Source organism: Castor canadensis, chromosome 5 (genome assembly GCF_047511655.1).
Source record: "Castor canadensis chromosome 5, mCasCan1.hap1v2, whole genome shotgun sequence".
Lineage (NCBI taxonomy): Eukaryota > Metazoa > Chordata > Mammalia > Rodentia > Castoridae > Castor > Castor canadensis.
This window is the reverse complement of record NC_133390.1, coordinates 136,185,160-136,199,160: the sequence shown is the minus strand read 5'-3', so window position 1 is coordinate 136,199,160 and position 14,001 is coordinate 136,185,160.

Genomic DNA, 14,001 nt, shown 5'->3' with positions numbered 1-14,001 from the left:
CTAGGGGTTCAGAGTGCCAAAGTTTCAACTCTCCCTCGTGCGTCACCTCCGCCAAGTGTGGCTCCAGAGTCTCAGCAAGGTCCCTGATTCATGAAGCTCACACTGTCTGCATCTGTGCCCCAGTAGCCATTTTAGATGGAATCCAACTAATTGTTTTTTGGTGGAACTGGGGTTTGAACTTAGGGCTTCACATTTGCAAAGCAGGTGCTTTACCACTTGAGCCACACCTCTATTCCATTTTGCTCTGGCTGTTTCAGAGATGGAGTCTTGAGAACTGTTTGCCCTGAGTGGCCTCAAACTGTGATCCTCCTGATCTCAGCCTCCCATGGTAGCTAGGATTACAGGGGTGGAGCTACTAGTGTCCAGCCAAGGTCAACTAATTTTTAACAAGCGTAACAAGACTATTCAATGGTTAAAGAATAAATAATGCTGGGACAACTGGGTAGCTACCCGTAAGTGAAGGAATTTGGATCCTTATGTCATACTGTATACAAAAATTTAAAACAGATCAAGAACCTAAATGAACTAAAAGTATAAAACTCTTAGAAGAAGTAGGTGTAAATCTTCATAACCTTGGATTAGGCAGTGGTTTCTTAATTATGACTTCAAAAGCACTAACAAGAGGCTGTACTTCAAACCTCCCCATCCCCTTCACCACCTTTTTTTTGGGGGGGGGGAAGCACAAGAGAAAAATAGATAAATTAGACTCGACAAAAATTAAACCTTTTTGCTGCAAAGGAAAGCATCAAGAAAATGAAAGGATAATAATCTACAGAATAGGAGAAAATATTTGCAAATTATATATCTAAAAAGGGACTTGCATTTAGAATAGTAAGGCACTCTTCAACTCAGTAATAAGAGAATCCAATTCAAAACTGGCCAAAGGATCCAAATAGATACGCAAATGGCTAGTAAGCATATGGAAAGATGCTTGATGTCATTAGTCTTCAGGATAATCAAAACCACAGTGAGGGCGCTCGTACCCTCAAGGATGCCTAGAATCAAAAAGACAGATAATCCAAGTAGTGGTGGTACGCTGTTGACAGTGGTGTGAAAATGATGCCGCAACTTCGAAACAGTTCTCAAAGGGTTTAAACATAAGCCAAGTGCATAACTCATGCCTGTAATCCTAGGTACTACAGAGGCAGATATCTAGAGGATGGAGATTCCAGGCCAGCCTGGGCAAAAAGTTTGAGAGATCCCATCTCAAAAAAAAAAAAGCCTGAGGTTGCTCATGCCATCCCTGCTACTCTGGAAGCATGAATAGGAAGATCCAGGTCCCAGGCCAACTAAACATAAACATAAGACACCACCTCAAAAAAAAAAAAAAAAAGCAAAAAGGATTGGGGCTGTGGCTCAAGTGGTGGAACACCTGCCTAGCAAGTGCAAGGTCCTGAGTTCAAACCCAGGGATCACACACACACACAAAGGAAAGGTTAAACATAGAGTTACCACATGATCTAACAATTCTACTCCAAGTAAATGTATCTGTATATCTAACAAAAACTTGTACAGGAATGTTCATAATAAGTAAAAAGTGGAAACAACTCAAAAGACCACATACTTTATGTACCTGTAATCCTAGCATTTGGGAGACTGAGGCAGAAATGATCAAAAGTTCAAGGCCAAGCCTGGGCTACATAGCAAGACTCTGTCTTTAAAAAATAAATAAATGAAAAAGAAATATCCAGGATGGGAAAAATCCTTAGGGAGGAAAAGCAGATCGATGGTTGTCTAGACTGGGGTTGGGAGGAAAGAGGAGTGACTGCTAATGGAAATCAGGAATTGGGGCAGAGATGATGAAATGTTCTAAAATTGTGATGATAATGACACAATTGAATATGCTAAAACATTATATACTTTAAATAGATGAGTTGTAGTCATGTGGTATGTGAATTACATACAAGTCTCATTTGGAAAAAGGATATTGGTAATGAATATATTTTGATGTCGAATGAGTTGCCATGGCCAGCCCTCCCTTTCTTTTTAATAGCCAGGAGAATCATCAGAAGTTAACTATGCACAGCTGTGAAGCCTAGGGCTTCTGGTTGGCCATGTGAGTGCTCTGGCTTTCTTTCAGCCCTCCACTTCTCTGAAATTGTAACAATTTTAAAAGCATTATGCATACTCTTTATCTCTTGCTTGTTACTCACCCTGGTTCAAAAGCTGGGAGTTACCTTTGACTTTCTTCCTTATTCTTCCTTTTTACTCAAATTGCTGAGGCCGTTCCTCTCTCTTCATTACTACCATCACCACCCTCATCTGAGTTTCTGCTGTAGCTGCCTTGATATTTCCTTTGGCAACTTAGGAAGAAATACTTCCATGTGTTTCCTTTTTATTCCTTTCTTTCTTTTACAAAAGGTATAATTTGTTTTATAAGTTTTACTCACTAGTTATAAGACGAGATGCTATTTATTGAGCACCACTTTGCTAACACAATATAGTAACCAGCTCAGCCAATCAGATGTAGAGACCAGGAATCTGTATTATTAGGAAGCTCATTATTAGAACAGTTTATCACTGTTCTAAAAGACTGGTATAGAGTGTGGGAAGACAACTCCAACTCTGAAATTTATGGTTTTATCTATTTGCTGGAAGGGAGAGACAAGGAATGTTATAGGAAGTGTTTTTGCATTATTTGTTGTTCTGAGTTAGTTGTTCTAATAAAAAATATTTTATTCTGTGTTTTTTAAAGCATTGTTTTTTCAATATTCCTTCTCTATCCACCATTATGAAAAAGTGAGAGTAGACTCTAATGGTCATTGCTGTAATTTGAATGTTCCTTTTAAAATTTGTGTTGACTATTCACAAGAGCTAAGCTATGGAAACAGCCAAGATGCCCACTGCTGATGACTAGGTTAAGACAATGTGGTATTTATGCACAATGGAATTTTACTCAACCACAAAGAATGAAATTTTGTCATTCACAGGTAAATGCATGGAACTGGAGCACATCATGTAGGCTCAGAAGGACAAAAGCTGAAAGTTCTCCCTCATATGCGGATTATAGACCTAAAACAAATGCAGTAATGTTATATTGGACATGGGTCAGACACTAAGGGGAGACTGTGCACGGGATGGATAGGGCAAGGGAAGGAAACCAAAAAACTAGAATGTGATTGATGTGTTCACTGTAAAGGGCCACCTGATCCTGGATTTGTGAGACAAAGTATCCCCTCTTTACATCATAAGAAGCCTATGTCAGGTATTTTGTTATAGTGACACAAAGCTCACTAATACAAATGAAAGGCTGTGAGTCAAAGGAATCACAATCCTCTCTCAATTAATCCAAAAACTCAATGCTATTTCACTCAATCCCAACAATATTGCAGGAACTTGACAACTGATAATAAAATTCAGATGGGATTTCAAAGGCCATAATGATCATTTTGAAGAATAAAGAGGAAAGGTCTTGCTGCAGCAGAAATCAAGATTTATGAGGAATTGTGATTAGGCTATTTGGTAGTACTGGCTCACACATAAAAACATGAAGCAGAATAGATGCTGTAAAAATATTCTTAGGTGCAAGAATTGGGTACAGGACAGATGTAATACTAGAAATCCGAGAAGTGTTAACAGATTTTTCAATAAATGGTGCCAGACCAATTGATGATCCATATAACAAAATACAAAATTAAATTTCTACTTCAATAGAAATTCTAGCCATGGGGAACCAATGGCTCATGCCTATAGTCCTAGCTACTTGGGAGGTTGAGATCAGGAGGATCTCAGTTTGAGATCAGCCTGGGCAAATAGTCTGAGGGACTCTATCTCCAAAATAACCAGAGTAAAATGGACTGGAAGTGAGGCTCAAGTGGTAAAAGTGCCTGCTTTGCAAGTGCAAAGCAACCACACACACACACATACATACACACACACACAAAATCCCAGCTGGAATACAGAACTAAATGTGAAAAAGAAAACTTAAAAACTTTTAAAGAAAAACAACAAATGCCTTTATGACTTTGGAGCAAGGAAGAATTTCTTAACCAAGACAGAAAAAGTACAAACTCATAAAGGAAAAAATCACGACATTAAAATTTAAAACTTCTATGTGACAAAATTACTGACAATGTGAAAAGAGAAATCATTGGCTACATGGTGACATTTGTAAGATATGTCTACCAAAGACCTGTATCTAGAATCTATAAAAGACAACACAGCTATAAGAAATGTACAGCTCAGGGCTGGTGGAATGGCTCAAGTGGTAGAGTGCCTGCCTAGCATGCACAAAGCCCTGAGTTCAAGCCCCGGTACCACCACCACCAAAAAGAAAGTGTTAAAAAAAAAAAAAAGAAATACACAACTCAGTGGAAAAAAGCATTGAAAAGAGGCAATTCATAGGAAAAGAAACCCAAATGATTAGTATACATGAAAAGGTACTCAAGGGGTGGTGCATGCCTATGTGAATCCCAGCACTCAGGAGGCAGAGGCAGGAAGATTGTGAGTTCAAGGCTAGCCTGGACTATGATACCCTGTCTCAAAAACAAAAACAAAAACAAAAAAACCCCCAAAACCTCAAACTCATAGTATAGCAAACTGCAAAAGAAACATACAACAAGGTGTCTTTCATTTTATACCCAACAAACTGGCAAAGATTAGGAGCCAGACCCCACTGAGTAATGGAAGGGCTTCAGGCAAGGGGACTCTCACACATGTGAAAAGCATATTAATAATATCAAGGGAAATTATGGAGGGACCTGCCTTGCATTCCTAATGATACACTCAAGAACCACACTGTCCTACACAAATGTCACCTGCTGTGTGTGACTTTTGACTGCTTGAAGTGTGGCTATACCCAGATAAGAAAGAAACAGTGGGTTTGAAAGAATCCAGATTTGTATGAGAGAAATAATGGAAAGAATTTCATTACTTTTTGTATGGGCTATACATTGAAAAGAGTATATCGATTATTATTAATATTAATTTCACTAGTTTTCTTTTCCCATCAGTTTCATTTCACAGTTTCTAAGGTAGCTACTAGAAAATTTCCAATTGCATGTGTGACTTGCATTTGGGGTTTTATTATATTTGTATTGGCCAAAGCTGCTATAAAGAATGCTCAAAAGAGACATAATAAAAAACAGGCATAGTAAAGAATTTAATTGTTTTATTGTTTGAAATAGTAAAAATTTGGAAACAGTGCCAAATAACAAGAAAATGATAAGAAACACATGGCTTAAAGGCTTATGTAGTTAGCAAAATATACATAAAATTGAAAAACAAAACAATTTACCGTGTTGTTTACAGGTAGGGAGGAAAGGAGCCAGCATAGTGGCTCACACCTGTAGTCCTAGCTACTCAGGATGCAGGGAAGATAGAGATTTGAGGTCAGGTAGTGGTGGGGTGAGAGAGAACATCTCAACCAATCAAAAGATGGGCATGGTGGCACATACCTGTCATCCCATCTACAGGCAGGAAATGTAAACAGGAGCATCACAGTCCAGGTTGGCCGGTAGGTAAACAGAGACCCTACTTGAAAGACAACTAAAGCGAAAAGAGCTGAAGGCATGGCTCAAGTGGTAGGACACCTGTCTAGCTATGGAAAAGGGCTCATCCATAGTAAAAGTATAAAAACATGATATGATTTGTGAGATCTTTAAGAAAGCAGCTATGGGGAAGAGAAAGGAAAATACGGTGAATGGGATAACAGGCTGAGAGTGCTTGCCCAGCAGGCACAAGGCCCTGTGTTCAATTCCCATCACTGCAAAAAAGTGAAAATAAAAAGAAGGTGGCCAGAGGCGTGGGTCAAGCAGTAGAGCCCCTGCCTAGCAAGCATAAAGCCCTGAGTTCAAACCCCAGTACCACCAAAAAGGAGGGAGGCAACCTAAGGAGAGGGTGATGGGGGTGAATGTGCCCAAGGTACATTATATGTCTGCAAAAAAATAGCATAATGAATTTTTTTTGGCAGTATGGGGTTTGAACTCAGGGCTTCATGCTTGCTAAACAGGTGCTCTAACATTTGAGCCACAATGCCAGTTAAAAATAGCATAATGAAAACTAATAACACCTGTAAATAAAAGAATGGGGAGGTGGGAGTAATAGGGCATAAACTTAACCAAAGTAAATATGCATGTAAGTAAATATCACCATAAACCTTTGTGTACACTAGTTTTGTTTTTTTTTTAAGAAGGTGCAGGAGAATGGGTGTGATAAGAGAACTTTAATGTATTAGTAACAGCTTATTTCTTTCAACTAAAAAGCATATATTCTGGCCAAAATATCCTCTCAACTTCATGTTCTTATGAATGTAGAAAGGCGGAAAAGTCCATATTCTTCACTTATGTCATTGATAACCACGCATTTTCAAACACTATTCCAATGATTCCTTGCTGTAAAGTCGTAAAAATGGGACCAGAAACTTAAGCATATCATTTTTGTTTTTTTTCTTGTAGACATTTTTCCAATGCATATTTTTGGAACAGTTATAATGTGTTGGTCTTATAATTTACCCTGACTTTTAGAAATCTAGTATTATAAATGTTATTTCTGTTAACAATGGTTAAAAAAAATCTAGCCACTACCTGTGGCTCATACCTGTAATACTGGCTACTCAGGAGGCAGAGATCAGGAGGCTTGCAGTTCAAAGCCAGCACTGGACAAATAGTTCCCGAGACCCAACCTTGAAAAAAACCTATCACAAGAAAAGTGCTGATGGACTGAGTCAAGTGGTTGAGTGCCTGCCCAGTAAGTGTGGAAGCCCGGAGTTCAAACCCCAGTGCCGCCAAAAAAAGAAAAAAATATTCCAGACAAATATGGAAAACTTGCCAACTATTTCTCAAATCTGAATGGTAGTTATAGGTTGCTATGTTGTTCTCTGCATTTTTGTGTGTTTAAAATAGTTTGTAAAATGAACCAAGCCTTGTATGCACATATGAATAATAAAAGAAAAATTGAAAAAAAAATAAAATAAAATAGTTTGTAATTTTAAGGAAGAAATAGGTCATGAGCATTTTGTGCTGCTGATAAAGGATTTGGACTTAATTCTGCCAGTCAATGTTTGGAAGCCACTGAAGGATTTTTAATGGGGGGGGGAGGGGAAATTTCCTTTTGGCTGTCTCACCTAGGCTCATCCAGCTCAGAAACTAATAAAAGTCAAGAAAAAATTACTGTACTCACTGTGCCTGGCATTTCTTTATATTTTAACGACTCTTCTGAGTTGAAATGTGTCTTTTGGGCCAAACAGTCATGACATAATTGTCATTGCAGATTGGGTAGTGACTGCTTGGAGGGAAGTCCCAAAGACAATAAAGTGGCCCCTGAAATGCTGAGTCGCTGGTGCACTTCATGGCACTGTGGATGACTTGTGAGTAAAACAGTGACATTGGCCACTCGGAGTCAAACAGTGGTTTACAATAGGCAGGTTCTGTATGTGAAGTTGTTTGGAGAAACCATTAACTTATTTAGTTCCTTTTTTTTTGTGGCTTGAACTCAGGGTCTACACCTTGAGCCACTCCACCAGCCCTTTTTTGTGAAGGGTTTTTTCAAGATTAGGGTCTCAGGGAACTATTTGCCCAGTTTGGCTTGGAACTGTGATCCTTCTGATCTCTGCCTCCTGAGTAGCTAGGATTGCAGGTGTGAGTACAGATGCCTGGCTTCCTTGTGTTTTCTATATATGCACAAGAATGACATAATTTTTTTCTTTTTGAAAGTGTTTTCAAAAATTACAGTAAAATGCACATAATATAAAATTTACCAACTTAACCATCGCTAAGTGTACATCAGTAGTTGCACACACATTGTGGGATGGTCATCACTACCATCCACATCCAAAACTTTTTCATCTTGTACAACTGAAACTCCATACCTATAAACATTAACTCCCATTTCCCCCTTCCTCCAGTCCCTGGCAACTCCTTTCTAACCTTCTAGCTTTATGAATTTGTCTGCTCTGAGTATCACACATAGGTAAAATGTTACAATATTTGTTCTTTTGTGTCTGGCTTATTCCGCTCTGCATAGCATTCAAGGTTCATTCATGTAGCAGAATTTCCTTTCTTTTTAAGGCTGAAGACCATTCCACTGCATGTACATACTATATGTTATTTACACATTTGTCCATGGATGAACACCTTGGTTGCTTCTGTCTTGACTGTTGTGTGTAATGTTACTGTGAACTGGGATGTACAAATGTCTCTTTGAGACCCTCTTTCAATTGGGGGAGGGGGGTTATATACAGAAGTAGGATTGCTAGATCATATAATAATTCTCTTTTCAGTTTTTTGAGGAACTATCACACCATTTTCCATCACAACTGCACCATTTTACATTTCACCAGCAGTGCCCTAGGGTCCCCATTGCTCTATCTCCTGGCCAATGTTGTGATTTTTCTGGTGTTGTTTGTTTCTGGTGCTGGTACAAGCCCAGGGCCTTGTACATGCTAAGAAAGCTACACACTCAGCCTACGTTTATTTGTTTGTTTTAATGGTAGCCACCCTAATAGGTGTGAAGTGGTATCATATTGCGGTTTTTATTTGCATTTCCCCGAATGATTAGTGACGTTTCTTGTGTGCTTATTGGCCATTTTACGTTTCTCAGTTTTGTTTTGTTTGTTTTTTCCCAGTGCTGGAAATGACCCAGGCCTCACCCATGCTAGGCTACTGCCGTACCACTGAGCTACATCCCTAGACTGTTTTGTGCCCCGGCCTGCGTGGGTGTGCTGCATGAGCCTGACTAAGAGCGATGGGGAGTGAGAGATAAAACACACACAAACACACAGACATACAACATAAAACAGAACGCTGGTATCAGGACTGCACGTTCCTGATGGGAAACATGAGCGCCTACCTGAGCCAGAGAATTTATTTTATTAGGTCAGTACAAGGAAAAGACTCAGGTAAATATCAAGCTTTAACAATTCTTGATGCAAGGTAAAAGGAGTGAGGTTTGGCGGGCTAATTTTCCTAAGGCTATAGAAGCTTAATCACAACACATAAGTTCTAGAATCATCAAGGCACACAGGACACCTTATCTAAGGTATTGATGAATCTGGCATCAGGGAGTCTCCTAACAGTTCTGGTACTTTATCTGGTTTTGCATCGGGGGCTGGTATGCAGACACAGTAGGTTGTATTCTTCCAGGAGATTTGAGAACAAAGGTCAAGACACCAGGTGCTGGGAAGAATGAGAGTAGGAGAGACTGTGCAAGGTCCTACCATGGAGAGGCTGTGGAAGCTCCATTATTTCCCAGTCCAGGGTTCATGCCTGGTCCCCAACAGTTTTGCCCACTTTTAAATAAGGATTTTGGATTTCTTTGTGAATGATTTTTTAAATCTATGTCTAAAGGTCTGAAAGAGCCCTTCCAATAAATATAAAACTAATATTCTAAGTGAAAATGCAGCATATTTTTACCTTCTTAACGATACATAACATTGACATTGTAATTCATCTAAAGTATAATACATCATAGATTCAATTAAATAATTAATGAGGGTGACTTAATGAACTATTGTCAAATGAGCAGAAATAATTTTTAAAATAAGATGCTAAACAAATAAGAATGTAGAACTTCAAATGTATTTAAATAGACTATTTTGAGTCCAGATTTTTTTTTGGCAGCACTGGGGTTTGAACTCAGGGCCTCACACTTGCTAGGCAGGCATTCTACCACTTGAGCCAGCCCCCAGTCAAATCTTTGAGTGACAGTAGTCATAGTTTTACTTTAGCAAATAGATGTCTGGGTAAATGCCAAAAACTAGAAAGGGAGACACTATGTCAATATGCATTTTTTAAAGTTAATTAATTAATTAATTAATTGGTGGTACTGGGGTTTGAACTCAGGGCTCATGATTGCTAGTCAGGCCCTCTACCACTTGAGCCACCCACCAGCTAAAGTTATTTTAAAACATCAACAGAGCTGGTCACTGGTGGCTCACGCCTGTAATCCTAGCCACTCAGGAGGCAGAGATCAGGAGGATCTCAGCTTGAAGCCAGCGCAGGCAAATAGTTTGCAAGTCCCAACTCAAAAAAACCCATCACAAAAAAGGACTGGTAGAGTGGCTCAAAATGTTGACCATGAGTTCAAACCCCAGTACTGCAAAAAAACCAAAGCCAAAACAACAACAACAAAAAACCCAGCAACAACAACAACAACAAAACATCCATCGTAGGAAAAGAAAGAGGGGCACTTTCGCCTTGGTGAAAGCAGATCATATACAATTGCATCAGCTTCTCTACTTCTCACCCCAAAGAATAGAATTGATTCTAGCAGAATTGGCTATAGGGGTACAACTTGCTATTGCAGAGAATTCTTGGACTGTCCTCTCTGTCTTTTCTATTCCTTTGTCACTGTTGCCTGAATTTCCTTTCACTGCATAAAAAGTCTCTTGATTCACAATAAGAGATAACATTTAAAATATGATTGCCTGAGTTGCAGACAACAGTGTCTAGTGTCCATTCTTGCTAAGATTAGGCAGAAAAGGATTTCTTGAAGAATATTTAAATACTTCCACATACTCAGGAGAACCAGTCAACAGGCTTCTGTGTACATACAGCCAGTACAATAAAACCAGAAAAAGTGCCCAAGTTACTGTTGTAGTGAAAATATCACAGCCTCCATTGCCTGCCAACTGTGGCATCAGGGCTCTGCCTTGCTTCCTTGAGGAGAACCTGCCACCTCTGCCACTGTGTTTACTGGAAGTCCTGTCCCTCCACACACAGGTATAGGACTGTCCCATGGTTTACTTCTCTATCAGGGTCTTGAAGAGGTGCATTTGACCGAGAGGTTCTAGATCACGTGGCTACCTCGTAGCTGCAAGAGCATCTAAGGGAGGATGGGAATGACCCAGACCCTTACGTGAAGATTTACCTCCTTCCTGACCCTCAGAAAACCACTAAGAGGAAAACCAAAGTGGCCCGGAAGACCTGCAACCCCACCTACAATGAGATGTTGGTGTATGATGGGATCCCAAAGGAGACCTTCAGCAGCGTGAGCTCCAGCTGAGTGTGCTGAGCGAGCAAGGATTCTGGGAAAATGTGCTCCTTGGGGAGGTGCACATCCGCCTGCGCGAGCTGGACCTGGCCCAGGAGAAGACAGGATGGTTTGCACTGGGGTCTCGAAGTCATGGGACCTTGTGAGCCCAGCAGAATCACAACCCAGGACCCTGACTGGCAGCCAGAGCTAAGGGAAAGGATTCTTCCCGTGCTGGACTCTTCATTTCCTCGGGGTGGGGCAGGGCCCTCAGTGGTCCTCCTGGGTCCAAGTGGACCTGGCTCCATGAGAGAAGGCAGGAGAGTCAGCTGGTTTCTGCCACCCCTTCCTGTGCTGATCAGCCCCTTGGAAGCTGAGAGGTTGCAGCAAAGTTTTAAGTTTACCTTGTGTCAAGGGAGCAATGCCTGGTTTGGGGTGTGTGGGGGGTGGGCTGTATGAAGTAGCATTTGTGGGGAAGGTGGGTGGATATCTCTATTTTTATTTTTAAAAAATGAAATAGTAATGTTGTCCTAAGTGGGACAGGAAGCTTTGCGAGAAGGGACATTCATATGCCTCAGAAGGCAAGAGAGGAAGATTATTTGGACTTTTTGTATGATGAAGGTTCTTATTGGACTTTTCCCTAGGATATTTTGGGTTTTGTTTTCTAGCTATAGGAACTATTGAGGAGGGGCCCAGTGGGTCCTCGGTCAAGCCCTCCCTCTCTAGGGTAAGCTGGGGAGAGACAAGGAGGGAGGGTTGCCTGTACTGGACTGAGGCCCCTGCTCCTGGGCCCTTACAATTTTGCCTCCAAAGGAGAGCAACAAGATACCTACGTGTGTAAGGAAGGGCCTTCCGTGTGGGGTTCCACCAAGGACCTGTATCGAGGGACCCATGTTCTTTAGGGAGGAGTTTTTCCTCTTCTCTTCTGTTCTGTTAGGACTTGACCTGCATACTGTCTTCTCCCCCTGCCCCTTCATTCTGGGCCTCAGGTGGGCCATCTGGTCCCTGTGACTACGCTGGGGGTGCTCCCCCCATAGGTCTCTTTTTTCCTGGTGGGACAAAATACTGACCCAACCCTTAGATTTAGTTTCACCCAAGGGCATCATTGCCCTGGACCTAGGCCTATAGGCAACAGATGCCAGTATGACTGCCTCCTGCATAGTTTCTGGACAGTGTAGTTTCTAGAAAGTACCTTCTCCTCTCCACTTTTTTCTGTTGTGTGTTTCTTCTCTCCCAAACTGCCTTTCTGTCACATTTTTTTTTCCTAAGGATTTCCCTCATTCTGTGGGGCCATAAACCTATTTAGTCTGGAACCAAAGGGACGCCCAGTCCACAGCAGACAGGAGTGGGGCTGGGGATTCCAGCAATGCTGCCTTTTCCAGTGCTCTTCCCTGGTTTGGAGGAGGCTGGACTGGAGCCATGATTGCCCCCCTGGAGCTGAGCTCAGGAGCTGAAGGGGAGAGACTGGGTCTCTTTATTCCCTACCAGATGGATTTAAAGTTCACTCTCACCTTTCTCTCCAAAGGGTTGTTTTCCTTCAAGAAAAGAAGACTTTGAATTTAACAATAACCTTTTAAACCTGAATTGCTTGGATGTGTCCCCTAACTGGGAAAGGAGTTAAGGAAAGGAGGGGATGTTCTGTAAACTGTCCCTCACCAGCTTCCTGCCCAACTCCAGGGTTCAGAAATCCCCTTTTTGCTGACTTTTTCCTTTACTAGAAAAAGAAGCTCCAATTTATTAAAGCCATGGGGCAGTCAGGAAATTTAAATTTTTTCTCTTAAATTAAAAATGCAGTCAGATGTGGTGGTACATGTCTATAATCCCTGCTCCAACTACTTTGGAAGCTGGAGGTAAAGGGAAGAGAATAAAAAGTTCTAGGCCAGCCAGGGGGAAGTTAGCAAGATCCTATCTCAAAAACAAAACAAGAACAAAAGGGCTGGGGGCATAGCTCAAGTGGTAGAGCGCTTGCCTGGCATGTGTGAGGCCCTGAGTTCAATCCCTAGTATTACAAAATAAATAAAACTGCCAAGGATAAAGCAGGTTGCTGAGGAGAGGGATTGGGGGGCGTGGGGAAGAAAGGGGTGAAACCTTCCCAGATGTTTGGACCATAGATATGTTACCAGCTTTTGCCTGTAGCATATTTTATTTTGACCCTCTATGCCCTGATTTAGAGGTGTGTGTACTGTACCCACTTCCCAGACCCTTTGTATATTCTACTTTCTCCGGAATTGTATTTTCTAATAAATGACATTTGAGAAAAAAAAAAAAAAAGAGCATCTAAGGAAGGTTAATCTTCACATTCCTATCTCTATGACATAGGAAGGCAAATAAAAGAGGTTGAAATAGGGAATGTGGATTGAGTTGGCAGACTTAACCATTGTTGCCACACCCCTGGACTGAAGCTCGAGCTGAAATCAAAATAATCCACAAGTATAAATAGTTAACTTTTCTGTTTGGTCGGTTGGTTTTGTTTTTGTTTTTTTGTTAGTCGGAGTCTTGCTATATAGCTCAGGGTGGCCTCAAACTCATGATCCTGTTACCTCAGCCTCCCAAATGCTGTGAATGCAGATGTGCACTATCACATCCAGCTAATAGTTAACTTCTTTTCTTGTTCAACTTCAAGAGAACAGAATCCCCAGGGGAGATTAGGGCATCTTTGGGCATCTGAACTGAAAGAATCATCAACCATAGAGGAAGGAAAGGAATCAGACAAGGCAGGGGCTCAAGGATGGAACAGATGAAAACTTCCCAATTCATTGTTTATTATTAGCAAGGCCTGTTTATATTATTTTTCCTGGCAGTACTGTGGTTTGAACTCAGGACCTTACACTTGCTAGGCAGGCATTCTACCTCTTGAGCCACTCCAGCCCAAGGCCTGTTTATCTTTAACAAAATAGGAAAAGTAGGAATAGTTGTTGTCATCAGTTTCAGATTCACACAATCTAAGCCTGTGCAGGTGACTCATGCTTATAATGCTAGCTACTCAAGAGGCAGAGATCAGGAGGACCGTAGTTTGAAGCCAGTCCAAGCAAATAGTTGGTGAGACCCTATCTTGAAAATACCCAACACAAAACAGGGATGGTGGAGTGGGTG